We start from the raw sequence: 26872 nt of genomic DNA, 5'->3' as shown, positions 1-26872 counted from the left end.
CACTGGTTCTGGATCCACCCCTCAATGGGAGACAAACCACATCTTGGCCTGCTTCCAGCTCTTTAGCAAGTGGAGAAAAAACTCCAATTCCACAGTGCTCTTACAGCGTCCTGGGAACATCTCATACAAAGGAGGCTGAACGCCGTTTCTTTTCAGCACTTCACTCGCCAGTCTGGGACATCTGCATCCTGCACGTTTCCACCTTGACAACCCGGCGCAGATGAAATGCCTACATCTTCCCCTTGAGCAATGGGGATGAGGCCCATAGGATTGTGGTTCCACATGCTGAGGAGGAGAGAGACAATAGGCTTTTAACTAACCACGAAGTGCAACGGTTGGGAGAGTGTCAGAAGGCACCAATGGCAGAAAGACCCCTTAACTCTCAGCCGCGCCCTCCTTTGCTGTAGAGGTGGAAGGCACAAAGCACTGCCTCCATCCTTCAATGGGAGACAAGCCATAATCTGTCTTGCCTCCAGCTCTTTAGGAAGCTGGGAAAGAACTCGCTTTCCACAGTGCTGTTACAGCATACGAGGAAACTCTCATACCGAGGCAGCTCAAACGCCATTTCTTCCCAGTGCTTAACTGGCCGCTTTAGGACTTCCGCTTCTGCCACTGTTCCACCTTGCCAACCCGCCTCAGACGAAATGCCTACATCTTCCCCTTAAGCAACGGGGGCGAAGCCCACATGATTGTGCTGCCTCATGCTTAGCAGGAGCAGACAATAGGCTTTTTACAAACCGCCATTGTGCACTGGGTCAGAGAGTGTCAGAATGCACCTATGTCAGAAAGGGCCCTTGCTCTCAGCCGTGCCCTCCATTGCTCTAGAGGTGGAAGGCACAAAGCACTGCCTGCATCCTTCAATTGGAGACAAGCCATAAACTGTCTTGCCTCCAGTTCTTTAGGAAGCTGACAAACAACTCGCTTTCCACAGTCCTGTTACGGCAGACCGGGTAACTTCTCATCCAAAGGCAGCACAAATGGCATTTCTTCCCAGCCCTTAACTCGCAGCTCTAGGACTCCTGCTTCTGCCGCAATTCCACCTTGCCAACCCGGCTCAGACGAAATGCCTACATCTTCCCCTGAAGCAACTGGGCTGAGTCCCAAATGATTGAGCGTCCACGTGCTTAGGAGGCGATAGACTGCACGCCTTTTTCCAACCACCATTGTGCACTGCTGGAGAGAGTGTCGGAAAGCAGCTTTGTCAGAAAGACCCCTTTGCTCTCAGCCGTGCCCTTCATTGCTCTCGACGGGGAATGCACAATGCACTGGCTCCCCCCCTCAAGCGGCGACAAGCCACAGACCATCTTCCTTCCATCTCTTTAGGAAGCTGAGCAAGAACTCGCTTTCAACAGTGCTCTTTCTGTGTCCTGGCAACATCTCATACAAAGGCAGCTGATAGGCCATTTCTTTTCAGCGCTTAACTCGCAGATTTGGAACTTCTGCTCCTGCCACATTTCCACCTGGCCAACCCGGCTCAGACGAAATGTATACATCTTCCCCTTCAGCAACGGGGAGGAGGCCCAGATGACTGTGCTTCCGCATGCTTAGCAGGAGCAGACAATAGGCTTTTTACAAACCGCCATTGTGCACTGGCTCAGAGAGTGTCAGAATGCACCTATGTCAGAAAGGGCCCTTGGATCTCAGCCGTGCCCTCCATTGCTCTAGAGGTGGAAGGCACAAAGCACTGCCTCCATCCTTCAATTGGAGACAAGCCAGCAACTGTCCTGCTTCCAGCTCTTTAGGAAGCTGGGAAAGCACTCGCATTGCACAGTGCTCTTACAGCGTCCTGGGAACGTCTCATACAAAGGCAGCTGAACACCGTGGCTTTTCAGCCATTAACTCACCAATCTGCAACATCTGCTTATGCCGCATTTCCACCTTGTCAACCCGGCTCAGACGAAATGCCTACATCTTCCCCTAAAGCGACTGTGCTGATTCCCAAAGGATTGAGCATGCACATGCTTCGGAGGCGATAACCTGCATGCATTTTTCCAACCACCATTTTACACTGCTTAGAGAGCGTCGGAAAGCAGCTATGTCAGAAAGGCCCCTTTGCTCTCAGCCATGCCCTCCATTGCTCTCGAGGTGGAAGGCACAAGGCACTGATTCTGGATCCACCCCTCAATGGGAGAAAAAACACATCTTGGCCTGCTTCCAGCTCTTTAGGAAGTGGAGAAAAAACTCCCTTTCCACAGTGCTCTTACAGCGTCCTGGGAACATCTCATACAAAGGAGGCTGAACGCCGTTTCTTTTCAGCACTTCACTCGCCAGTCTGGGACATCTGCATCCTGCACGTTTCCACCTTGCCAACCCGGCTCAGACGATATGCCTACATCTTCCCCTTGAGCAATGGGGATGAGGCCCATAGGATTGTGGTTCCACATGCTGAGGAGGAGAGAGACAATAGGCTTTTAACTAACCACGAAGTGCAACGGTTGGGAGAGTGTCAGAAAGCACCAATGGCAGAAAGACCCCTTTACTCTCAGCCGCGCCCTCCATTGCTGTAGAGGTGGAAGACACAAAGCACTGCCTCCATCCTTCAATGGGAGACAAGCCATAAACTGTCTTGCCTCCAGCTCTTTAGGAAGCTGGGAAAGAACTCACTTTCCACAGTGCTGTTACAGCATATGAGGAAACTCTCATACCGAGGCAGCTCAAAAGCCATTTCTTCCCAGTGCTTAACTGGCCGCTTTAGGACTTCCGCTTCTGCCACAGTTCCACCTTGCCAACCCGCCTCAGACGAAATGCCTACATCTTCCCCTTAAGCAACGGGGGCGAAGCCCACATGATTGTGCTGCCACATGCTTAGCAGGAGCAGACAATAGGCTTTTTACAAACCGCCATTGTGCACTGGGTCAGAGAGTGTCAGAATGCACCTATGTCAGAAAGGGCCCTTTGCTCTGAGCCGTGCCCTCCATTGCTCTAGAGGTGGAAGGCACAAAGCACTGCCTCCATCCTTCAATTGGAGACAAGCCATAAACTGTCTTGCCTCCAGCTCTTTAGGAAGCTGACAAACAACTCGCTTTCCACAGTCCTGTTACGGCAGACCGGGGAACTTCTCATACAAAGGCAGCACAAATGGCATTTCTTCCCAGCCCTTAACTCGCAGCTGTAGGACTCCTGCTTCTGCCGCAATTCCACCTTGCCAACCCGGCTCAGACGAAATGCCTACATCTTCCCCTGAAGCAACTGGGCTGAGTCCCAAATGATTGAGCGTCCACGTGCTTAGGAGGCGATAGACTGCACGCCTATTTCCAACCACCATTGTGCACTGCTGGAGAGAGTGTCCGAAAGCAGCTATGTCAGAAAGACCCCTTTGCTCTCAGCCGTGCCCTTCATTGCTCTAGACGTGGAATGCACAATGCACTGGCACACCCCCTTAAGCGGCGACAAGCCACAGACCATCTTCCTTCCATCTCTTTAGGAAGCTGAGCAAGAACTCGCTTTCAACAGTGCTCTTTCTGTGTCCTGGCAACATCTCATACAAAGGCAGCTGATATGCCATTTCTTTTCAGCGCTTAACTCGCAGATTTGGAACTTCTGCTCCTGCCACATTTCCACCTGGCCAACCCGGCTCAGACGAAATGTCTACATCTTCCCCTTCAGCAAAGGGGACGAGGCCCAGATGACTGTGCTTCCGCATGCTTAGCAGGAGCAGACAATAGGCTTTTTACAAACCGCCATTGTGCACTGGGTCAGAGAGTGTCAGAATGCACCTATGTCAGAAAGGGCCCTTGGATCTCAGCCGTGCCCTCCATTGCTCTAGAGGTGGAAGGCACAAAGCACTGCCTCCATCCTTCAATTGGAGACAAGCCAGCAACTGTCCTGCTTCCAGCTCTTTAGGAAGCTGGGAAAGCATTCGCTTTGCACAGTGCTCTTACAGCGTCCTGGGAACGTCCCATACATAGCCAGCTGAACACCGTGTCTTTTCAGCCCTTAACTCACCAATCTGCAACATCTGCTTATGCCGCATTTCCACCTTGCCAACCCGGCTCAGACGAAATGCCTACGTCTTCCCCTGAAGCGACTGTGCTGATTCCCAAATGATTGAGCATCCACATGCTTAGGAGGCGATAAACTGCATGCCTTTTTCCAACCACCATTTTACACTGCTTAGAGAGCGTCGGAAAGCAGCTATGTCAGAAAGGCCCCTTTGCTCTCAGCCATGCCCTCCATTGCTCTCGAGGTGGAAGGCACAAGGCACTGGTTCTGGATCCACCCCTCAATGGGAGACAAACCACATCTTGGCCTGCTTCCAGCTCTTTATGAAGTGGAGAAAAAACTCCCTTTCCACAGTGCTCTTACAGCGTCCTGGGAACATCTCATACAAAGGAGGCTGAACGCTGTTTCTATTCAGCACTTCACTCGCCAGTCTGGGACATCTGCATCCTCCACGTTTCCACCTTGCCAAACTGGCTCAGACGAAATGCCTACATCTTCCCCTTGAGCAATGGGGATGAGGCCCATAGGATTGTGGTTCCACATGCTGAGGAGGAGAGAGACAATAGGCTTTTAACTAACCACGAAGTGCAACGGTTGGGAGAGTGTCAGAAGGCACCAATGGCAGAATGACCCCTTAACTCTCAGCCGCGCCCTCCATTGCTGTAGAGGTGGAAGGCACAAAGCACTGCCTGCATCCTTCAATGGGAGACAAGCCAAAAACTGTCTTGCCTCCAGCTCTTTAGGAAGCTGACAAACAACTCGCTTTCCACAGTCCTGTTGCAGCAGACCGGGGAACTTCTCATACCAAGGCAGCTCAAATGGCATTTCTTCCCAGCCCTTAACTCGCAGCTTTAGGACTCCTGCTTCTGCCGCAATTCCACCTTGCCAACCCGGCTGAGACGAAATGCCTACATCTTCCCCTGAAGCAACTGGGCTGAGTCCCAAATGATTGAGTGTCCACGTGCTTAGGAGGCGATAGACTGCACGCCTTTTTCCAACCACCATTGTGCACTGCTGGAGAGAGTGTCGGAAAGCAGCTATGTCAGAAAGACCCCTTTGCTCTCAGCCGTGCCCTTCATTGCTCTAGACGTGGAATGCACAGTGCACTGGCTCCCCCCCTCAAGCGGCGACAAGCCACAGACCATCTTCCTTCCATCTCTTTAGGAAGCTGAGCAAGAACTCGCTTTCAACAGTGCTCTTTCTGTGTCCTGGCAACATCTCATACAAAGGCAGCTGATATGCCATTTCTTTTCAGCGCTTAACTCGCAGATTTGGAACTTTTGCTCCTGCCACATATCCACCTGGCCAACCCGGCTCAGACGAAATGTCTACATCTTCCCCTTCAGCAACGGGGACGAGGCCCAGATGACTGTGCTTCCGCATGCTTAGCAGGAGCAGACAATAGGCTTTTTACAAACCGCCATTGTGCACTGGTTCAGAGAGTGTCAGAATGCACCTATGTCAGAAAGGGCCCTTGGATCTCAGCCGTGCCCTCCATTGCTCTAGAGGTGGAAGGCACAAAGCACTGCCTCCATCCTTCAATTGGAGACAAGCCAGCAACTGTCCTGCTTCCAGCTCTTTAGGAAGCTGGGAAAGCACTCGCATTGCACAGTGCTCTTACAGCGTCCTGGGAACGTCTCATACAAAGGCAGCTGAACACCGTGTCTTTTCAGCCCTTAACTCACCAATCTGCAACATCTGCTTCTGCCCCATTTCCACCTTGCCAACCCGGCTCAGACGAAATGCCTACATCTTCCCCTGAGCGACTGTGCTGATTCACAAAGGATTGAGCATCCACCTGCTTCGAAGGCGATAAACTGCATGCCTTTTTCCAACCACCATTTTACACTGCATAGAGAGCGTCGGAAAGCAGTTATGTCAGAAAGGCCCCTTTGCTCTCAGCCATGCCCTCCATTGCTCTCGAGGTGGAAGGCACAAGGCACTGGTTCTGGATCCACCCCTCAATGGGAGACAAACCACATCTTGGCCTGCTTCCAGCTCTTTAGGAAGTGGAGAAAAAACTCCCTTTCCACAGTGCTCTTACAGCGTCCTGGGAACATCTCATACAAAGGAGGCTGAACGCCGTTTCTTTTCAGCACTTCACTCGCCAGTCTGGGACATCTGCATCCTGCACGTTTCCACCTTGCCAAACCGGCTCAGATGAAATGCCTACATCTTCCCCTTGAGCAATGGGGATGAGGCCCATAGGATTGTGTTTCCACATGCTGAGGAGGAGAGAGACAATAGGCTTTTAACTAACCACGAAGTGGAACGGTTGGGAGAGTGTCAGAAGGCACCAATGGCAGAAAGACCCCTTTACTCTCATCCGCGCCCTCCATTGCTGTAGAGGTGGAAGGCACAAAGCACTGCCTCCATCCTTCAATGGGAGACAAGCCATAAACTGTCTTGCCTCCAGCTCTTTAGGAAGCTGGGAAAGAACTCGCTTTCCACAGTGCTGTTACAGCATACGAGGAAACTCTCATACCGAGGCAGCTCAAACGCCATTTCTTCCCAGTGCTTAACTGGCCGCTTTAGGACTTCCGTTTATGCCACAGTTCCACCTTGCCAACCCGCCTCAGACGAAATGCCTACATCTTCCCCTTAAGCAACGGGGGCGAAGCCCACATGATTGTGCTGCCACATGCTTAGCAGGAGCAGACAATAGGCTTTTTACAAACCGCCATTGTGCACTGGGTCAGAGAGTGTCAGAATGCACCTATGTCAGAAAGGGCCCTTTGCTCTGAGCCGTGCCCTCCATTGCTCTAGAGGTGGAAGGCACAAAGCACTGCCTCCATCCTTCAATTGGAGACAAGCCATAAACTGTCTTACCTCCAGCTCTATAGGAAGCTGACAAACAACTCGCTTTCCACAGTCCTGTTACAGCAGACCGGGGAACTTCTCATACCAAGGCAGCTCAAATGGCATTCCTTCCCAGCCCTTAACTCGCAGCTGTAGGACTCCTGCTTCTGCCGCAATTCCACCTTGCCAACCCGGCTCAGACGAAATGCCTACATCTTCCCCTGAAGCAACTGGGCTGAGTCCCAAATGATTGAGCGTCCACGTGCTTAGGAGGCGATAGACTGCACGCCTTTTTCCAACCACCATTGTGCACTGCTGGAGAGAGTGTCGGAAAGCATCTATGTCAGAAAGACCCCTTTGCTCTCAGCCGTGCCCTTCATTGCTCTCGACGTGGAATGCACAATGCACTGGCTCCCCCCCTCAAGCGGCGACAAGCCACAGACCATCTTCCTTCCATCTCTTTAGGAAGCTGAGCAAGAGCTCGCTTTCAACAGTGCTCTTTCTGTGTCCTGGCAACATCTCATACAAAGGCAGCTGATAGGCCATTTCTTATCAGCGCTTAACTCGCAGATTTGGAACTTCTGCTCCTGCCACATTTCCAGCTGGCCAACCCAGCTCATACGAAATGTCTACATCTTCCCCTTCAGCAACAGGGACGAGGCCCAGATGACTGTGCTTCCGCATGCTTAGCAGGAGCAGACAATAGGCTTTTTACAAACCGCCATTGTGCACTGGGTCAGAGAGTGTCAGAATGCACCTATGTCAGAAAGGGCCCTTTGCTCTCAGCCGTGCCCTCCATTGCTCTAGAGGTGGAAGGCACAAAGCACTGCCTCCATCCTTCAATTGGAGACAAGCCATAAACTGTCTTGCCTCCAGCTCTTTATGGCGCTGACAAACAACTCGCTTTCCACAGTCCTGATACAGCAGACCGGGGAACTTCTCATACCAAGGCAGCTCAAATGGCATTTCTTCCCAGCCCTTAACTCGCAGCTGTAGGACTCCTGCTTCTGCCGCAATTGCACCTGGCCAACCCGGCTCAGACGAAATGCCTACATCTTCCCCTGAAGCAACTGGGCTGAGTCCCAAATGATTGAGCGTCCACGTGCTTAGGAGGCGATAGACTGCATGCCTTTTTCCAACCACCATTGTGCACTGCTGGAGAGAGTGTCGGAAAGCAGCTATGTCAGAAAGAACCCTTTGCTCTCAGCCGTGCCCTTCATTGCTCTCGACGTGGAATGCACAATGCACTGGCTCCCCCCCTCAAGCGGCGACAAGCCACAGACCATCTTCCTTCCATCTCTTTAGGAAGCTGAGCAAGAACTCGCTTTCAACAGTGCTCTTTCTGTGTCCTGGCAACATCTCATACAAAGGCAGCTGATATGCCATTTCTTTTCAGCGCTTAACTCGCAGATTTGGAACTTCTGCTCCTGCCACATATCCACCTGGCCAACCCGGGTCAGACGAAATGTCTACATCTTCCCCTTCAGCAACGGGGACGAGGCCCAGATGACTGTGCTTCCGCATGCTTAGCAGGAGCAGACAATAGGCTTTTTACAAACCGCCATTGTGCACTGGCTCAGAGAGTGTCAGAATGCACCTATGTCAGAAAGGGCCCTTGGATCTCAGCCGTGCCCTCCATTGCTCTAGAGGTGGAAGGCACAAAGCACTTCCTCCATCCTTCAATTGGAGACAAGACAGCAACTGTCCTGCTTCCAGCTCTTTAGGAAGCTGGGAAAGCACTCGCATTCCACAGTGCTCTTACAGCGTCCTGGGAACGTCTCATACAAAGGCAGCTGAACACCGTGGCTTTTCAGCCCTTAACTCACCAATCTGCAACATATGCTTCTGCCGCATTTCCACCTTGCCAACCCGGCTCAGACGAAATGCCTACATCTTCCCCTGAAGCGACTGTGCTGATTCCCAAAGGATTGAGCATCCACATGCTTCGGAGGCGATAACCTGCATGCCTTTTTCCAACCACCATTTTACACTGCTTAGAGAGCGTCGGAAAGCAGCTATGTCAGAAAGACCCCTTTGCTCTCAGCCATGCCCTCCATTGCTCTCGAGGTGGAAGGCACAAGGCACTGGTTCTGGATCCACCCCTCATTGGGAGACAAACCATATCTTGGCCTGCTTCCAGCTCTTTAGGAAGTGGAGAAAAAACTCCTTTTCCACAGTGCTCTTACAGGTTCCTGGGAACATCTCATACAAAGGAGGCTGAACGCCGTTTCTTTTCAGCACTTCACTCGCCAGTCTGGGACATCTGCATCCTGCACGTTTCCACCTTGCCAACCCGGCTCAGACGAAATGCCTACATCTTCCCCTTGAGCAATGGGGATGAGGCCCATAGGATTGTGGTTCCACATGCTGAGGAGGAGAGAGACAATAGGCTTTTAACTAACCACGAAGTGCAACGGTTGGGAGAGTGTCAGAAGGCACCAATGGCAGAATGACCCCTTAACTCTCAGCCGCGCCCTCCATTGCTGTAGAGGTGGAAGGCACAAAGCACTGCCTCCATCCTTCAATGGGAGACAAGCCATAAACTGTCTTGCCTCCAGCTCCTTAGGAAGCTGGGAAAGAACTCGCTTTCCACAGTGCTGTTACAGCATACGAGGAAACTCTCATACCGAGGCAGCTCAAACGCCATTTCTTCCCAGTGCTTAACTGGCCGCTTTAGGACTTCCGCTTCTGCCACAGTTCCACCTTGCCAACCCGCCTCAGACGAAATGCCTACATCTTCCCCTTAAGCAACGGGGGCGAAGCCCACATGATTGTGCTGCCACATGCTTAGCAGGAGCAGACAATAGGCTTTTTACAAACCGCCATTGTGCACTGGGTCAGAGAGTGTCAGAATGCACCTATGTCAGAAAGGGCCCTTTGCTCTGAGCCGTGCCCTCCATTGCTCTAGAGGTGGAAGGCACAAAGCACTGCCTCCATCCTTCAATTGGAGACAAGCCATAAACTGTCTTGCCTCCAGCTCTTTAGGAAGCTGACAAACAACTCGCTTTCCACAGTCCTGTTACAGCAGACCGGGGAACTTCTCATACCAAGGCAGCTCAAATGGCATTTCTTCCCAGCCCTTAACTCGCAGCTGTAGGACTCCTGCTTCTGCCGCAATTCCACCTTGCCAACCCGGCTCAGACGAAATGCCTACATCTTCCCCTGAAGCAACTGGGCTGAGTCCCAAATGATTGAGCGTCCACGTGCTTAGGAGGCGATAGACTGCACGCCTTTTTCCAACCACCATTGTGCACTGCTGGAGAGAGTGTCGGAAAGCAGCTTTGTCAGAAAGACCCCTTTGCTCTCAGCCGTGCCCTTCATTGCTCTCGACGGGGAATGCACAATGCACTGGCTCCCCCCCTCAAGCGGCGACAAGCCACAGACCATCTTCCTTCCATCTCTTTAGGAAGCTGAGCAAGAACTCGCTTTCAACAGTGCTCTTTCTGTGTCCTGGCAACATCTCATACAAAGGCAGCTGATAGGCCATTTCTTTTCAGCGCTTAACTCGCAGATTTGGAACTTCTGCTCCTGCCACATTTCCAGCTGGCCAACCCGGCTCAGACGAAATGTCTACATCTTCCCCTTCAGCAACGGGGACGAGGCCCAGATGACTGTGCTTCCGCATGCTTAGCAGGAGCAGACAATAGGCTTTTTACAAACCGCCATTGTGCACTGGCTCAGAGAGTGTCAGAATGCACCTCTGTCAGAAAGGGCCCTTGGATCTCAGCCGTGCCCTCCATTGCTCTAGAGGTGGAAGGCACAAAGCACTGCCTCCATCCTTCAATTGGAGACAAGCCAGCAACTGTCCTGCTTCCAGCTCTTTAGGAAGCTGGGAAACCACTCGCGTTGCACATTGCTCTTACAGCGTCCTGGGAACGTCTCATACAAAGGCAGCTGAACACCGTGTCTTTTCAGGCCTTAACTCACCAATCTGCAACATCTGCTTCTGCCGCATTTCCACCTTGCCAACCCGGCTCAGACGAAATGCCTACATCTTCCCCTGAAGCGACTGTGCTGATTCCCAAAGGATTGAGCATCCACATGCTTAGGAGGCGATAAACTGCATGCCTTTTCCCAATCACCATTTTACACTGCTTAGAGAGCGTCGGAAAGCAGCTATGTCAGAAAGGCCCCTTTGCTCTCAGCCATGCCCTCCATTGCTCTCGAGGTGGAAGGCACAAGGCACTGGTTCTGGATCCACCCCTCAAAGGGAGACAAACCACCTCTTGGCCTGCTTCCAGCTCTTTAGGAAGTGGAGAAAAAACTCCCTTTCCACAGTGCTCTTACATCTTCCTGGGAACATCTCATACAAAGGAGGCTGAACGCCGTTTCTTTTCAGCACTTCACTCGCCAGTCTGGGACATCTGCATCCTGTACGTTTCCACCTTGCCAACCCGGCTCAGACGATATGCCTACATCTTCCCATTGTGCAATGGGGATGAGGCCCATAGGATTCTGGTTCCACATGCTGAGGATGAGAGAGACAATAGGCTTTTAACTAACCACGAAGTGCAACGGTTGGGAGAGTGTCAGAAGGCACCAATGGCAGAATGACCCCTTAACTCTCAGCCGCGCCCTCCATTGCTGTAGAGGTGGAAGGCACAAAGCACTGCCTCCATCCTTCAATGGGAGACAAGCCATAAACTGTCTTGCCTCCAGCTCCTTAGGAAGCTGGGAAAGAACTCGCTTTCCACAGTGCTGTTACAGCATACGAGGAAACTCTCATACCGAGGCAGCTCAAACGCCATTTCTTCCCAGTGCTTAACTGGCCGCTTTAGGACTTCCGCTTCTGCCACAGTTCCACCTTGCCAACCCGCCTCAGACGAAATGCCTACATCTTCCCCTTAAGCAACGGGGGCGAAGCCCACATGATTGTGCTGCCACATGCTTAGCAGGAGCAGACAATAGGCTTTTTACAAACCGCCATTGTGCACTGGGTCAGAGAGTGTCAGAATGCACCTATGTCAGAAAGGGCCCTTTGCTCTGAGCCGTGCCCTCCATTGCTCTAGAGGTGGAAGGCACAAAGCACTGCCTCCATCCTTCAATTGGAGACAAGCCATAAACTGTCTTGCCTCCAGCTCTTTAGGAAGCTGACAAACAACTCGCTTTCCACAGTCCTGTTACAGCAGACCGGGGAACTTCTCATACCAAGGCAGCTCAAATGGCATTTCTTCCCAGCCCTTAACTCGCAGCTGTAGGACTCCTGCTTCTGCCACAATTCCACCTTGCCAACCCGGCTCAGACGAAATGCCTACATCTTCCCCTGAAGCAACTGGGCTGAGTCCCAAATGATTGAGCGTCCACGTGCTTAGGAGGCGATAGACTGCACGCCTTTTTCCAACCACCATTGTGCACTGCTGGAGAGAGTGTCGGAAAGCAGCTATGTCAGAAAGACCCCTTTGCTCTCAGCCGTGCCCTTCATTGCTCTCGACGTGGAATGCACAATGCACTGGCTCCCCCCCTCAAGCGGCGACAAGCCACAGACCATCTTCCTTCCATCTCTTTAGGAAGCTGAGCAAGAACTCGCTTTCAACAGTGCTCTTTCTGTGTCCTGGCAACATCTCATACAAAGGCAGCTGATAGGCCATTTCTTTTCAGCGCTTAACTCGCAGATTTGGAACTTCTGCTCCTGCCACATTTCCAGCTGGCCAACCCGGCTCAGACGAAATGTCTACATCTTCCCCTTCAGCAACGGGGACGAGGCCCAGATGACTGTGCTTCCGCATGCTTAGCAGGAGCAGACAATAGGCTTTTTACAAACCGCCATTGTGCACTGGCTCAGAGAGTGTCAGAATGCACCTATGTCAGAAAGGGCCCTTGGATCTCAGCCGTGCCCTCCATTGCTCTAGAGGTGGAAGGCACAAAGCACTGCCTCCATCCTTCAATTGGAGACAAGACAGCAACTGTCCTGCTTCCAGCTCTGTAGGAAGCTGGGAAAGCACTCGCATTCCACAGTGCTCTTACAGCGTCCTGGGAACGTCTCATACAAAGGCAGCTGAACACCGTGTCTTTTCAGCCCTTAACTCACCAATCTGCAACATCTGCTTCTGCCGCATTTCCACCTTGCCAACCCGGCTCAGACGAAATGCCTACATCTTCCCCTGAAGCGACTGTGCTGATTCCCAAAGGATTGAGCATCCACATGCTTCGGAGGCGATAACCTGCATGCCTTTTTCCAACCACCATTTTACACTGCTTAGAGAGCGTCGGAAAGCAGCTATGTCAGAAAGACCCCTTTGCTCTCAGCCATGCCCTCCATTGCTCTCAAGGTGGAAGGCACAAGGCACTGGTTCTGGATCCACCCCTCATTGGGAGACAAACCATATCTTGGCCTGCTTCCAGCTCTTTAGGAAGTGGAGAAAAAACTCCCTTTCCACAGTGCTCTTACAGGTTCCTGGGAACATCTCATACAAAGGAGGCTGAACGCCGTTTCTTTTCAGCACTTCACTCGCCAGTCTGGGACATCTGCATCCTGCACGTTTCCACCTTGCCAACCCGGCTCAGACGAAATGCCTACATCTTCCCCTTGAGCAATGGGGATGAGGCCCATAGGATTGTGGTTCCACATGCTGAGGATGAGAGAGACAATAGGCTTTTAACTAACCACGAAGTGCAACGGTTGGGAGAGTGTCAGAAGGCACCAATGGCAGAATGACCCCTTAACTCTCAGCCGCGCCCTCCATTGCTGTAGAGGTGGAAGGCACAAAGCACTGCCTCCATCCTTCAATGGGAGACAAGCCATAAACTCTCTTGCCTCCAGCTCTTTAGGAAGCTGGGAAAGAACTCGCTTTCCACAGTGCTGTTACAGCATACGAGGAAACTCTCATACCGAGGCAGCTCAAATGCCATTTCTTCCCAGTGCTTAACTGGCCGCTTTAGGACTTCCGCTTCTGCCACAGTTCCACCTTGCCAACCCGGCTCAGACGAAATGCCTACATCTTGCCCTTAAGCAACGGGGGCGAAGCCCACATGATTGTGCTGCCACATGCTTAGCAGGAGCAGACAATAGGCTTTTTACAAACCGCCATTGTGCACTGGGTCAGAGAGTGTCAGAATGCACCTATGTCAGAAAGGGCCCTTTGCTCTGAGCCGTGCCCTCCATTGCTCTAGAGGTGGAAGGCACAAAGCACTGCCTCCATCCTTCAATTGGAGACAAGCCATAAACTGTCTTGCCTCCAGCTCTTTAGGAAGCTGACAAACAACTCGCTTTCCACAGTCCTGTTACAGCAGACCGGGGAACTTCTCATACCAAGGCAGCTCAAATGGCATTTCTTCCCAGCCCTTAACTCGCAGCTGTAGGACTCCTGCTTCTGCCGCAATTCCACCTTGCCAACCCGGCTCAGACGAAATGCCTACATCTTCCCCTGAAGCAACTGGGCTGAGTCCCAAATGATTGAGCGTCCACGTGCTTAGGAGGCGATAGACTGCACGCCTTTTTCCAACCACCATTGTGCACTGCTGGAGAGAGTGTCGGAAAGCAGCTATGTCAGAAAGACCCCTTTGCTCTCAGCCGTGCCCTTCATTGCTCTCGACGTGGAATGCACAATGCACTGGCTCCCCCCCTCAAGCGGCGACAAGCCACAGACCATCTTCCTTCCATCTCTTTAGGAAGCTGAGCAAGAACTCGCTTTCAACAGTGCTCTTTCTGTGTCCTGGCAACATCTCATACAAAGGCAGCTGATAGGCCATTTCTTTTCAGCGCTTAACTCGCAGATTTGGAACTTCTGCTCCTGCCACATTTCCAGCTGGCCAACCCGGCTCAGACGAAATGTCTACATCTTCCCCTTCAGCAACGGGGACGAGGCCCAGATGACTGTGCTTCCGCATGCTTAGCAGGAGCAGACAATAGGCTTTTTACAAACCGCCATTGTGCACTGGCTCAGAGAGTGTCAGAATGCACCTATGTCAGAAAGGGCCCTTGGATCTCAGCCGTGCCCTCCATTGCTCTAGAGGTGGAAGGCACAAAGCACTGCCTCCATCCTTCAATTGGAGACAAGACAGCAACTGTCCTGCTTCCAGCTCTGTAGGAAGCTGGGAAAGCACTCGCATTCCACAGTGCTCTTACAGCGTCCTGGGAACGTCTCATACAAAGGCAGCTGAACACCGTGTCTTTTCAGCCCTTAACTCACCAATCTGCAACATCTGCTTCTGCCGCATTTCCACCTTGCCAACCCGGCTCAGACGAAATGCCTACATCTTCCCCTGAAGCGACTGTGCTGATTCCCAAAGGATTGAGCATCCACATGCTTCGGAGGCGATAACCTGCATGCCTTTTTCCAACCACCATTTTACACTGCTTAGAGAGCGTCGGAAAGCAGCTATGTCAGAAAGACCCCTTTGCTCTCAGCCATGCCCTCCATTGCTCTCAAGGTGGAAGGCACAAGGCACTGGTTCTGGATCCACCCCTCATTGGGAGACAAACCATATCTTGGCCTGCTTCCAGCTCTTTAGGAAGTGGAGAAAAAACTCCCTTTCCACAGTGCTCTTACAGGTTCCTGGGAACATCTCATACAAAGGAGGCTGAACGCCGTTTCTTTTCAGCACTTCACTCGCCAGTCTGGGACATCTGCATCCTGCACGTTTCCACCTTGCCAACCCGGCTCAGACGAAATGCCTACATCTTCCCCTTGAGCAATGGGGATGAGGCCCATAGGATTGTGGTTCCACATGCTGAGGATGAGAGAGACAATAGGCTTTTAACTAACCACGAAGTGCAACGGTTGGGAGAGTGTCAGAAGGCACCAATGGCAGAATGACCCCTTAACTCTCAGCCGCGCCCTCCATTGCTGTAGAGGTGGAAGGCACAAAGCACTGCCTCCATCCTTCAATGGGAGACAAGCCATAAACTCTCTTGCCTCCAGCTCTTTAGGAAGCTGGGAAAGAACTCGCTTTCCACAGTGCTGTTACAGCATACGAGGAAACTCTCATACCGAGGCAGCTCAAATGCCATTTCTTCCCAGTGCTTAACTGGCCGCTTTAGGACTTCCGCTTCTGCCACAGTTCCACCTTGCCAACCCGGCTCAGACGAAATGCCTACATCTTGCCCTTAAGCAACGGGGGCGAAGCCCACATGATTGTGCTGCCACATGCTTAGCAGGAGCAGACAATAGGCTTTTTACAAACCGCCATTGTGCACTGGGTCAGAGAGTGTCAGAATGCACCTATGTCAGAAAGGGCCCTTTGCTCTGAGCCGTGCCCTCCATTGCTCTAGAGGTGGAAGGCACAAAGCACTGCCTCCATCCTTCAATTGGAGACAAGCCATAAACTGTCTTGCCTCCAGCTCTTTAGGAAGCTGACAAACAACTCGCTTTCCACAGTCCTGTTACAGCAGACCGGGGAACTTCTCATACCAAGGCAGCTCAAATGGCATTTCTTCCCAGCCCTTAACTCGCAGCTGTAGGACTCCTGCTTCTGCCGCAATTCCACCTTGCCAACCCGGCTCAGACGAAATGCCTACATCTTCCCCTGAAGCAACTGGGCTGAGTCCCAAATGATTGAGCGTCCACGTGCTTAGGAGGCGATAGACTGCACGCCTTTTTCCAACCACCATTGTGCACTGCTGGAGAGAGTGTCGGAAAGCAGCTATGTCAGAAAGACCCCTTTGCTCTCAGCCGTGCCCTTCATTGCTCTCGACGTGGAATGCACAATGCACTGGCTCCCCCCCTCAAGCGGCGACAAGCCACAGACCATCTTCCTTCCATCTCTTTAGGAAGCTGAGCAAGAACTCGCTTTCAACAGAGCTCTTTCTGTGTCCTGGCAACATCTCATACAAAGGCAGCTGATAGGCCATTTCTTTTCAGCGCTTAACTCGCAGATTTGGAACTTCTGCTCCTGCCACATTTCCAGCTGGCCAACCCGGCTCAGACGAAATGTCTACATCTTCCCCTTCAGCAACGGGGACGAGGCCCAGATGACTGTGCTTCCGCATGCTTAGCAGGAGCAGACAATAGGCTTTTTACAAACCGCCATTGTGCACTGGCTCAGAGAGTGTCAGAATGCACCTATGTCAGAAAGGGCCCTTGGATCTCAGCCGTGCCCTCCATTGCTCTAGAGGTGGAAGGCACAAAGCACTGCCTCCATCCTTCAATTGGAGACAAGACAGCAACTGTCCTGCTTCCAGCTCTTTAGGAAGCTGGGAAAGCACTCGCATTCCACAGTGCTCTTACAGCGTCCTGGGAACGTCTCATACAAAGGCAGCTGAACACCGTGGCTTTTCAGCCCTTAACTCACCAATCTGCAACATCTGCTTCTGCCGCATTTCCACCTTGCCAACCCGGCTCAGACGAAATGCCTACATCTTCCCCTGAAGCGACTGTGCTGATTCCCAAAGGATTGAGCATCCACATGCTTCGGAGGCGATAACCTGCATGCCTTTTTCCAACCACCATTTTACACTGCTTAGAGAGCGTCGGAAAGCAGCTATGTCAGAAAGACCCCTTTGCTCTCAGCCATGCCCTCCATTGCTCTCGAGGTGGAAGGCACAAGGCACTGGTTCTGGATCCACCCCTCATTGGGAGACAAACCATATCTTGGCCTGCTTCCAGCTCTTTAGGAAGTGGAGAAAAAACTCCCTTTCCACAGTGCTCTTACAGGTTCCTGGGAACATCTCATACAAAGGAGGCTGAACGCCGTTTCTTTTCAGCACTTCACTCGCCAGTCTGGGACATCTGCATCCTGCACGTTTCCACCTTGCCAACCCGGCTCAGACGAAATGCCTACATCTTCCCCTTGAGCAATGGGGATGAGGCCCATAGGATTGTGGTTCCACATGCTGAGGATGAGAGAGACAATAGGCTTTTAACTAACCACGAAGTGCAACGGTTGGGAGAGTGTCAGAAGGCACCAATGGCAGAATGACCCCTTAACTCTCAGCCGCGCCCTCCATTGCTGTAGAGGTGGAAGGCACAAAGCACTGCCTCCATCCTTCAATGGGAGACAAGCCATAAACTCTCTTGCCTCCAGCTCTTTAGGAAGCTGGGAAAGAACTCGCTTTCCATAGTGCTGTTACAGCATACGAGGAAACTCTCATACCGAGGCAGCTCAAATGCCATTTCTTCCCAGTGCTTAACTGGCCGCTTTAGGACTTCCGCTTCTGCCACAGTTCCACCTTGCCAACCCGGCTCAGACGAAATGCCTACATCTTGCCCTTAAGCAACGGGGGCGAAGCCCACATGATTGTGCTGCCACATGCTTAGCAGGAGCAGACAATAGGCTTTTTACAAAACGCCATTGTGCACTGGGTCAGAGAGTGTCAGAATGCACCTATGTCAGAAAGGGCCCTTTGCTCTCAACCGTGCCCTCCATTGCTCTAGAGGTGGAAGGCACAAAGCACTGCCTCCATCCTTCAATTGGAGAGAAGCCATAAACTGTCTTGCCTCCAGCTCTTTAGGAAGCTGACAAACAACTTGCTTTCCACAGTGCTGTTACAGCAGACCGGGGAACTTCTCATACCAAGGCAGCTCAAATGGCATTTCTTCCCAGCCCTTAACTCGCAGCTGTAGGACTCCTGCTTCTGCCGCAATTCCACCTTGCCAACCCGGCTCAGACGAAATGCCTACATCTTCCCCTGAAGCAACTGGGCTGAGTCCCAAATGATTGAGCGTCCACGTGCTTAGGAGGCGATAGACTGCACGCCTTTTTCCAACCACCATTGTGCACTGCTGGAGAGAGTGTCGGAAAGCAGCTATGTCAGAAAGACCCCTTTGCTCTCAGCCGTGCCCTTCATTGCTCTCGACGTGGAATGCACAATGCACTGGCTCCCCCCCTCAAGCGGCGACAAGCCACAGACCATCTTCCTTCCATCTCTTTAGGAAGCTGAGCAAGAACTCGCTTTCAACAGTGCTCTTTCTGTGTCCTGGCAACATCTCATACAAAGGCAGCTGATAGGCCATTTCTTTTCAGCGCTTAACTCGCAGATTTGGAACTTCTGCTCCTGCCACATTTCCAGCTGGCCAACCCGGCTCAGACGAAATGTCTACATCTTCCCCTTCAGCAACGGGGACGAGGCCCAGATGACTGTGCTTCCGCATGCTTAGCAGGAGCAGACAATAGGCTTTTTACAAACCGCCATTGTGCACTGGCTCAGAGAGTGTCAGAATGCACCTATGTCAGAAAGGGCCCTTGGATCTCAGCCCTGCCCTCCATTGCTCTAGAGGTGGAAGGCACAAAGCACTGCCTCCATCCTTCAATTGGAGACAAGCCAGCAACTGTCCTGCTTCCAGCTCTTTAGGAAGCTGGGAAACCACTCGCATTGCACATTGCTCTTACAGCGTCCTGGGAACGTCTCATACAAAGGCAGCTGAACACCGTGTCTTTTCAGCCCTTAACTCACCAATCTGCAACATCTGCTTCTGCCGCATTTCCACCTTGCCAACCCGGCTCAGACGAAATGCCTACATCTTCCCCGGAAGCGACTGTGCTGATTCCCAAAGGATTGAGCATCCACATGCTTAGGAGGCGATAAACTGCATGCCTTTTCCCAATCACCATTTTACACTGCTTAGAGAGCGTCGGAAAGCAGCTATGTCAGAAAGGCCCCTTTGCTCTCAGCCATGCCCTCCATTGCTCTCGAGGTGGAAGGCACAGGGCACTGGTTCTGGATCCACCCCTCAAAGGGAGACAAACCACCTCTTGGCCTGCTTCCAGCTCTTTAGGAAGTGGAGAAAAAACTCCCTTTCCACAGTGCTCTTACATCTTCCTGGGAACATCTCATACAAAGGAGGCTGAACGCCGTTTCTTTTCAGCACTTCACTCGCCAGTCTGGGACATCTGCATCCTGCACGTTTCCACCTTGCCAACCCGGCTCAGACGATATGCCTACATCTTCCCATTGTGCAATGGGGATGAGGCCCATAGGATTCTGGTTCCACATGCTGAGGATGAGAGAGACAATAGGCTTTTAACTAACCACGAAGTGCAACGGTTGGGAGAGTGTCAGAAGGCACCAATGGCAGAATGACCCCTTAACTCTCAGCCGCGCCCTCCATTGCTGTAGAGGTGGAAGGCACAAAGCACTGCCTCCATCCTTCAATGGGAGACAAGCCATAAACTGTCTTGCCTCCAGCTCTTTAGGAAGCTGGGAAAGAACTCGCTTTCCACAGTGCTGTTACAGCATACGAGGAAACTCTCATACCGAGGCAGCTCAAACGCCATTTCTTCCCAGTGCTTAACTGGCCGCTTTAGGACTTCCGCTTCTGCCACAGTTCCACCTTGCCAACCCGGCTCAGACGAAATGCCTACATCTTCCCCTTAAGCAACGGGGGCGAAGCCCACATGATTGTGCTGCCACATGCTTAGCAGGAGCAGACAATAGGCATTTTACAAACCGCCATTGTGCACTGGGTCAGAGAGTGTCAGAATGCACCTATGTCAGAAAGGGCCCTTTGCTCTCAGCCGTGCCCTCCATTGCTCTAGAGGTGGAAGGCACAAAGCACTGCCTCCATCCTTCAATTGGAGACAAGCCATAAACTGTCTTGCCTCCAGCTCTTTAGGAAGCTGACAAACAACTCGCTTTCCACAGTCCTGTTACAGCAGACCGGGGAACTTCTCATACCAAGGCAGCTCAAATGGCATTTCTTCCCAGCCCTTAACTCGCAGCTGTAGGACTCCTGCTTCTGCCGCAATTCCAGCTTGCCAACCCGGCTCAGACGAAATGCCTACATCTTCCCCTGAAGCAACTGGGCTGAGTCCCAAATGATTGAGCGTCCACGTGCTTAGGAGGCGATAGACTGCACGCCTTTTTCCAACCACCATTGTGCACTGCTGGAGAGAGTGTCGGAAAGCAGCTATGTCAGAAAGAACACTTTGCTCTCAGCCGTGCCCTTCATTGCTCTCGACATGGAATGCACAATGCACTGGCTCCCCCCCTCAAGCGGCGACAAGCCACAGACCATCTTCCTTCCATCTCTTTAGGAAGCTGAGCAAGAACTCGCTTTCAACAGTGCTCTTTCTGTGTCCTGGCAACATCTCATACAAAGGCAGCTGATAGGCCATTTCTTTTCAGCGCTTAACTCGCAGATTTGGAACTTCTGCTCCTGCCACATTTCCAGCTGGCCAACCCGGCTCAGACGAAATGTCTACATCTTCCCCTTCAGCAACGGGGACGAGGCCCAGATGACTGTGCTTCCGCATGCTTAGCAGGAGCAGACAATAGGCTTTTTACAAACCGCCATTGTGCACTGGCTCAGAGAGTGTCAGAATGCACCTATGTCAGAAAGGGCCCTTGGATCTCAGCCGTGCCCTCCATTGCTCTAGAGGTGGAAGGCACAAAGCACTGCCTCCATCCTTCAATTGGAGACAAGCCAGCAACTGTCCTGCTTCCAGCTCTTTAGGAAGCTGGGAAACCACTCGCATTGCACATTGCTCTTACAGCGTCCTGGGAACGTCTCATACAATGGCAGCTGAACACCGTGTCTTTTCAGGCCTTAACTCACCAATCTGCAACATCTGCTTCTGCCCCATTTCCACCTTGCCAACCCGGCTCAGACGAAATGCCTACATCTTCCCCTGAAGCGACTGTGCTGATTCCCAAAGGATTGAGCATCCACATGCTTAGGAGGCGATAAACTGCATGCCTTTTCCCAATCACCATTTTACACTGCTTAGAGAGCGTCGGAAAGCAGCTATGTCAGAAAGGCCCCTTTGCTCTCAGCCATGCCCTCCATTGCTCTCGAGGTGGAAGGCACAAGGCACTGGTTCTGGATCCACCCCTCAAAGGGAGACAAACCACCTCTTGGCCTGCTTCCAGCTCTTTAGGAAGTGGAGAAAAAACTCCCTTTCCACAGTGCTCTTACATCTTCCTGGGAACATCTCATACAAAGGAGGTTGAACGCCGTTTCTTTTCAGCACTTCACTCGCCAGTCTGGGACATCTGCATCCTGCACGTTTCCACCTTGCCAACCCGGCTCAGACGATATGCCTACATCTTCCCATTGTGCAATGGGGATGAGGCACATAGGATTCTGGTTCCACATGCTGAGGATGAGAGAGACAATAGGCTTTTAACTAACCACGAAGTGCAACGGTTGGGAGAGTGTCAGAAGGCACCAATGGCAGAATGACCCCTTAACTCTCAGCCGCGCCCTCCATTGCTGTAGAGGTGGAAGGCACAAAGCACTGCCTCCATCCTTCAATGGGAGACAAGCCATAAACTGTCTTGCCTCCAGCTCTTTAGGAAGCTGGGAAAGAACTCGCTTTCCACAGTGCTGTTACAGCATACGAGGAAACTCTCATACCGAGGCAGCTCAAACGCCATTTCTTCCCAGTGCTTAACTGGCCGCTTTAGGACTTCCGCTTCTGCCACAGTTCCACCTTGCCAACCCGGCTCAGACGAAATGCCTACATCTTCCCCTTAAGCAACGGGGGCGAAGCCCACATGATTGTGCTGCCACATGCTTAGCAGGAGCAGACAATAGGCATTTTACAAACCGCCATTGTGCACTGGGTCAGAGAGTGTCAGAATGCACCTATGTCAGAAAGGGCCCTTTGCTCTCAGCCGTGCCCTCCATTGCTCTACAGGTGGAAGGCACAAAGCACTGCCTCCATCCTTCAATTGGAGACAAGCCATAAACTGTCTTGCCTCCAGCTCTTTAGGAAGCTGACAAACAACTCGCTTTCCACAGTCCTGTTACAGCAGACCGGGGAACTTCTCATACCAAGGCAGCTCAAATGGCATTTCTTCCCAGCCCTTAACTCGCAGCTGTATTACTCCTGCTTCTGCCGCAATTCCACCTTGCCAACCCGGCTCAGACGAAATGCCTACATCTTCCCCTGAAGCAACTGGGCTGAGTCCCAAATGATTGAGCGTCCACGTGCTTAGGAGGCGATAGACTGCACGCCTTTTTCCAACCACCATTGTGCACTGCTGGAGAGAGTGTCGGAAAGCAGCTATGTCAGAAAGACCCCTTTGCTCTCAGCCGTGCCCTTCATTGCTCTCGACGTGGAATGCACAATGCACTGGCTCCCCCCCTCAAGCGGCGACAAGCCACAGACCATCTTCCTTCCATCTCTTTAGGAAGCTGAGCAAGAACTCGCTTTCAACAGTGCTCTTTCTGTGTCCTGGCAACATCTCATACAAAGGCAGCTGATAGGCCATTTCTTTTCAGCGCTTAACTCGCAGATTTGGAACTTCTGCTCCTGCCACATTTCCAGCTGGCCAACCCAGCTCAGACGAAATGTCTACATCTTCCCCTTCAGCAACAGGGACGAGGCCCAGATGACTGTGCTTCCGCATGCTTAGCAGGAGCAGACAATAGGCTTTTTACAAACCGCCATTGTGCACTGGGTCAGAGAGTGTCAGAATGCACCTATGTCAGAAAGGGCCCTTTGCTCTCAGCCGTGCCCTCCATTGCTCTAGAGGTGGAAGGCACAAAGCACTGCCTCCATCCTTCAATTGGAGACAAGCCATAAACTGTCTTGCCTCCAGCTCTTTATGGCGCTGACAAACAACTCGCTTTCCACAGTCCTGATACAGCAGACCGGGGAACTTCTCATACCAAGGCAGCTCAAATGGCATTTCTTCCCAGCCCTTAACTCGCAGCTGTAGGACTCCTGCTTCTGCCGCAATTGCACCTGGCCAACCCGGCTCAGACGAAATGCCTACATCTTCCCCTGAAGCGACTGGGCTGAGTCCCAAATGATTGAGCGTCCACGTGCTTAGGAGGCGATAGACTGCATGCCTTTTTCCAACCACCATTGTGCACTGCTGGAGAGAGTGTCGGAAAGCAGCTATGTCAGAAAGAACCCTTTGCTCTCAGCCGTGCCCTTCATTGCTCTCGACGTGGAATGCACAATGCACTGGCTCCCCCCCTCAAGCGGCGACAAGCCACAGACCATCTTCCTTCCATCTCTTTAGGAAGCTGAGCAAGAACTCGCTTTCAACAGTGCTCTTTCTGTGTCCTGGCAACATCTCATACAAAGGCAGCTGATATGCCATTTCTTTTCAGCACTTAACTCGCAGATTTGGAACTTCTGCTCCTGCCACATTTCCACCTGGCCAACCCGGCTCAGACGAAATGTCTACATCTTCCCCTTCAGCAACGGGGACGAGGCCCAGATGACTGTGCTTCCGCATGCTTAGCAGGAGCAGACAATAGGCTTTTTACAAACCGCCATTGTGCACTGGCTCAGAGAGTGTCAGAATGCACCTATGTCAGAAAGGGCCCTTGGATCTCAGCCGTGCCCTCCATTGCTCTAGAGGTGGAAGGCACAAAGCACTGCCTCCATCCTTCAATTGGAGACAAGACAGCAACTGTCCTGCTTCCAGCTCTTTAGGAAGCTGGGAAAGCACTCGCATTCCACAGTGCTCTTACAGCGTCCTGGGAACGTCTCATACAAAGGCAGCTGAACACCGTGTCTTTTCAGTCCTTAACACACCAATCTGCAACATATGCTTCTGCCGCATTTCCACCTTGCCAACCCGGCTCAGACGAAATGCCTACATCTTCCCCTGAAGCGACTGTGCTGATTCCCAAAGGATTGAGCATCCACATGCTTCGGAGGCGATAACCTGCATGCCTTTTTCCAACCACCATTTTACACTGCTTAGAGAGCGTCGGAAAGCAGCTACGTCAGAAAGACCCCTTTGCTCTCAGCCATGCCCTCCATTGCTCTCAAGGTGGAAGGCACAAGGCACTGGTTCTGGATCCACCCCTCATTGGGAGACAAACCATATCTTGGCCTGCTTCCAGCTCTTTAGGAAGTGGAGAAAAAACTCCTTTTCCACAGTGCTCTTACAGGTTCCTGGGAACATCTCATACAAAGGAGGCTGAACGCCGTTTCTTTTCAGCACTTCACTCGCCAGTCTGGGACATCTGCATCCTGCACGTTTCCACCTTGCCAACCCGGCTCAGACGAAATGCCTACATCTTCCCCTTGAGCAATGGGGATGAGGCCCATAGGATTGTGGCTCCACATGCTGAGGAGGAGAGAGACAATAGGCTTTTAACTAACCACGAAGTGGAACGGTTGGGAGAGTGTCAGAAGGCACCAATGGCAGAATGACCCCTTAACTCTCAGCCGCGCCCTCCATTGCTGTAGAGGTGGAAGGCACAAAGCACTGCCTCCATCCTTCAATGGGAGACAAGCCATAAACTGTCTTGCCTCCAGCTCTTTAGGAAGCTGGGAAAGAACTCGCTTTCCACAGTGCTGTTACAGCATACGAGGAAACTCTCATACCGTTTCAGCTCAAACGCCATTTCTTCCCAGTGCTTAACTGGCCGCTTTAGGACTTCCGCTTCTGCCACAGTTCCACCTTGCCAACCCGGCTCAGACGAAATGCCTACATCTTCCCCTTAAGCAACGGGGGCGAAGCCCACATGATTGTGCTGCCACATGCTTAGCAGGAGCAGACAATAGGCTTTTTACAAACCGCCATTGTGCACTGGGTCAGAGAGTGTCAGAATGCACCTATGTCAGAAAGGGCCCTTTGCTCTGAGCCGTGCCCTCCATTGCTCTAGAGGTGGAAGGCACAAAGCACTGCCTCCATCCTTCAATTGGAGACAAGCCATAAACTGTCTTGCCTCCAGCTCTTTAGGAAGCTGACAAACAACTCGCTTTCCACAGTCCTGTTACAGCAGACCGGGGAACTTCTCATACCAAGGCAGCTCAAATGGCATTTCTTCCCAGCCCTTAACTCGCAGCTGTAGGACTCCTGCTTCTGCCGCAATTCCACCTTGCCAACCCGGCTCAGACGAAATGCCTACATCTTCCCCTGAAGCAACTGGGCTGAGTCTCAAATGATTGAGCGTCGACGTGCTTAGGAGGCGATAGACTGCACGCCTTTTTCCAACCACCATTGTGCACTGCTGTAGAGAGTGTCGGAAAGCAGCTATGTCAGAAAGACCCCTTTGCTCTCAGCCGTGCCCTTCATTGCTCTCGACGTGGAATGCACAATGCACTGGCTCCCCCCCTCAAGCGGCGACAAGCCACAGACCATCTTCCTTCCATCTCTTTAGGAAGCTGAGCAAGAACTCGCTTTCAACAGTGCTCTTTCTGTGTCCTGGCAACATCTCATACAAAGGCAGCTGATAGGCCATTTCTTTTCAGCGCTTAACTCGCAGATTTGGAACTTCTGCTCCTGCCACATTTCCAGCTGGCCAACCCGGCTCAGACGAAATGTCTACATCTTCCCCTTCAGCAACGGGGACGAGGCCCAGATGACTGTGCTTCCGCATGCTTAGCAGGAGCAGACAATAGGCTTTTTACAAACCGCCATTGTGCACTGGCTCAGAGAGTGTCAGAATGCACCTATGTCAGAAAGGGCCCTTGGATCTCAGCCGTGCCCTCCATTGCTCTAGAGGTGGAAGGCACAAAGCACTGCCTCCATCCTTCAATTGGAGACAACCCATAAACTGTCTTGCCTCCAGCTCTTTATGGCGCTGACAAACAACTCGCTTTCCACAGTCCTGATACAGCAGACCGGGGAACTTCTCATACCAAGGCAGCTCAAATGGCATTTCTTCCCAGCCCTTAACTCGCAGCTGTAGGACTCCTGCTTCTGCCGCAATTCCACCTTGCCAACCCGGCTCAGACGAAATGCCTACATCTTCCCCTGAAGCAACTGGGCTGAGTCCCAAATGATTGAGCGTCCACGTGCTTAGGAGGCGATAGACTGCATGCCTTTTTACAACCACCATTGTGCACTGCTGGAGAGAGTGTCGGAAAGCAGCTATGTCAGAAAGAACACTTTGCTCTCAGCCGTGCCCTTCATTGCTCTCGACGTGGAATGCACAATGCACTGGCTCCCCCCCTCAAGCGGCGACAAGCCACAGACCATCTTCCTTCCATCTCTTTAGGAAGCTGAGCAAGAACTCGCTTTCAACAGTGCTCTTTCTGTGTCCTGGCAACATCTCATACAAAGGCAGCTGATATGCCATTTCTTTTCAGTGCTTAACTCGCAGATTTGGAACTTCTGCTCCTGCCACATTTCCACCTGGCCAACCCGGCTCAGACGAAATGTCTACATCTTCCCCTTCAGCAACGGGTACGAGGCCCAGATGACTGTGCTTCCGCATGCTTAGCAGGAGCAGACAATAGGCTTTTTACAAACCGCCATTGTGCACTGGCTCAGAGAGTGTCAGAATGCACCTATGTCAGAAAGGGCCCTTGGATCTCAGCCGTGCCCTCCATTGCT

The sequence above is a fragment of the Equus caballus genome, unplaced genomic scaffold, assembly GCF_041296265.1.
Source record: "Equus caballus isolate H_3958 breed thoroughbred unplaced genomic scaffold, TB-T2T haplotype2-0000440, whole genome shotgun sequence".
NCBI classification, from domain to species: domain Eukaryota; kingdom Metazoa; phylum Chordata; class Mammalia; order Perissodactyla; family Equidae; genus Equus; species Equus caballus.
The sequence above is the reverse complement of the archived record's forward strand: the minus strand, read 5'-3'. Positions refer to the sequence as shown.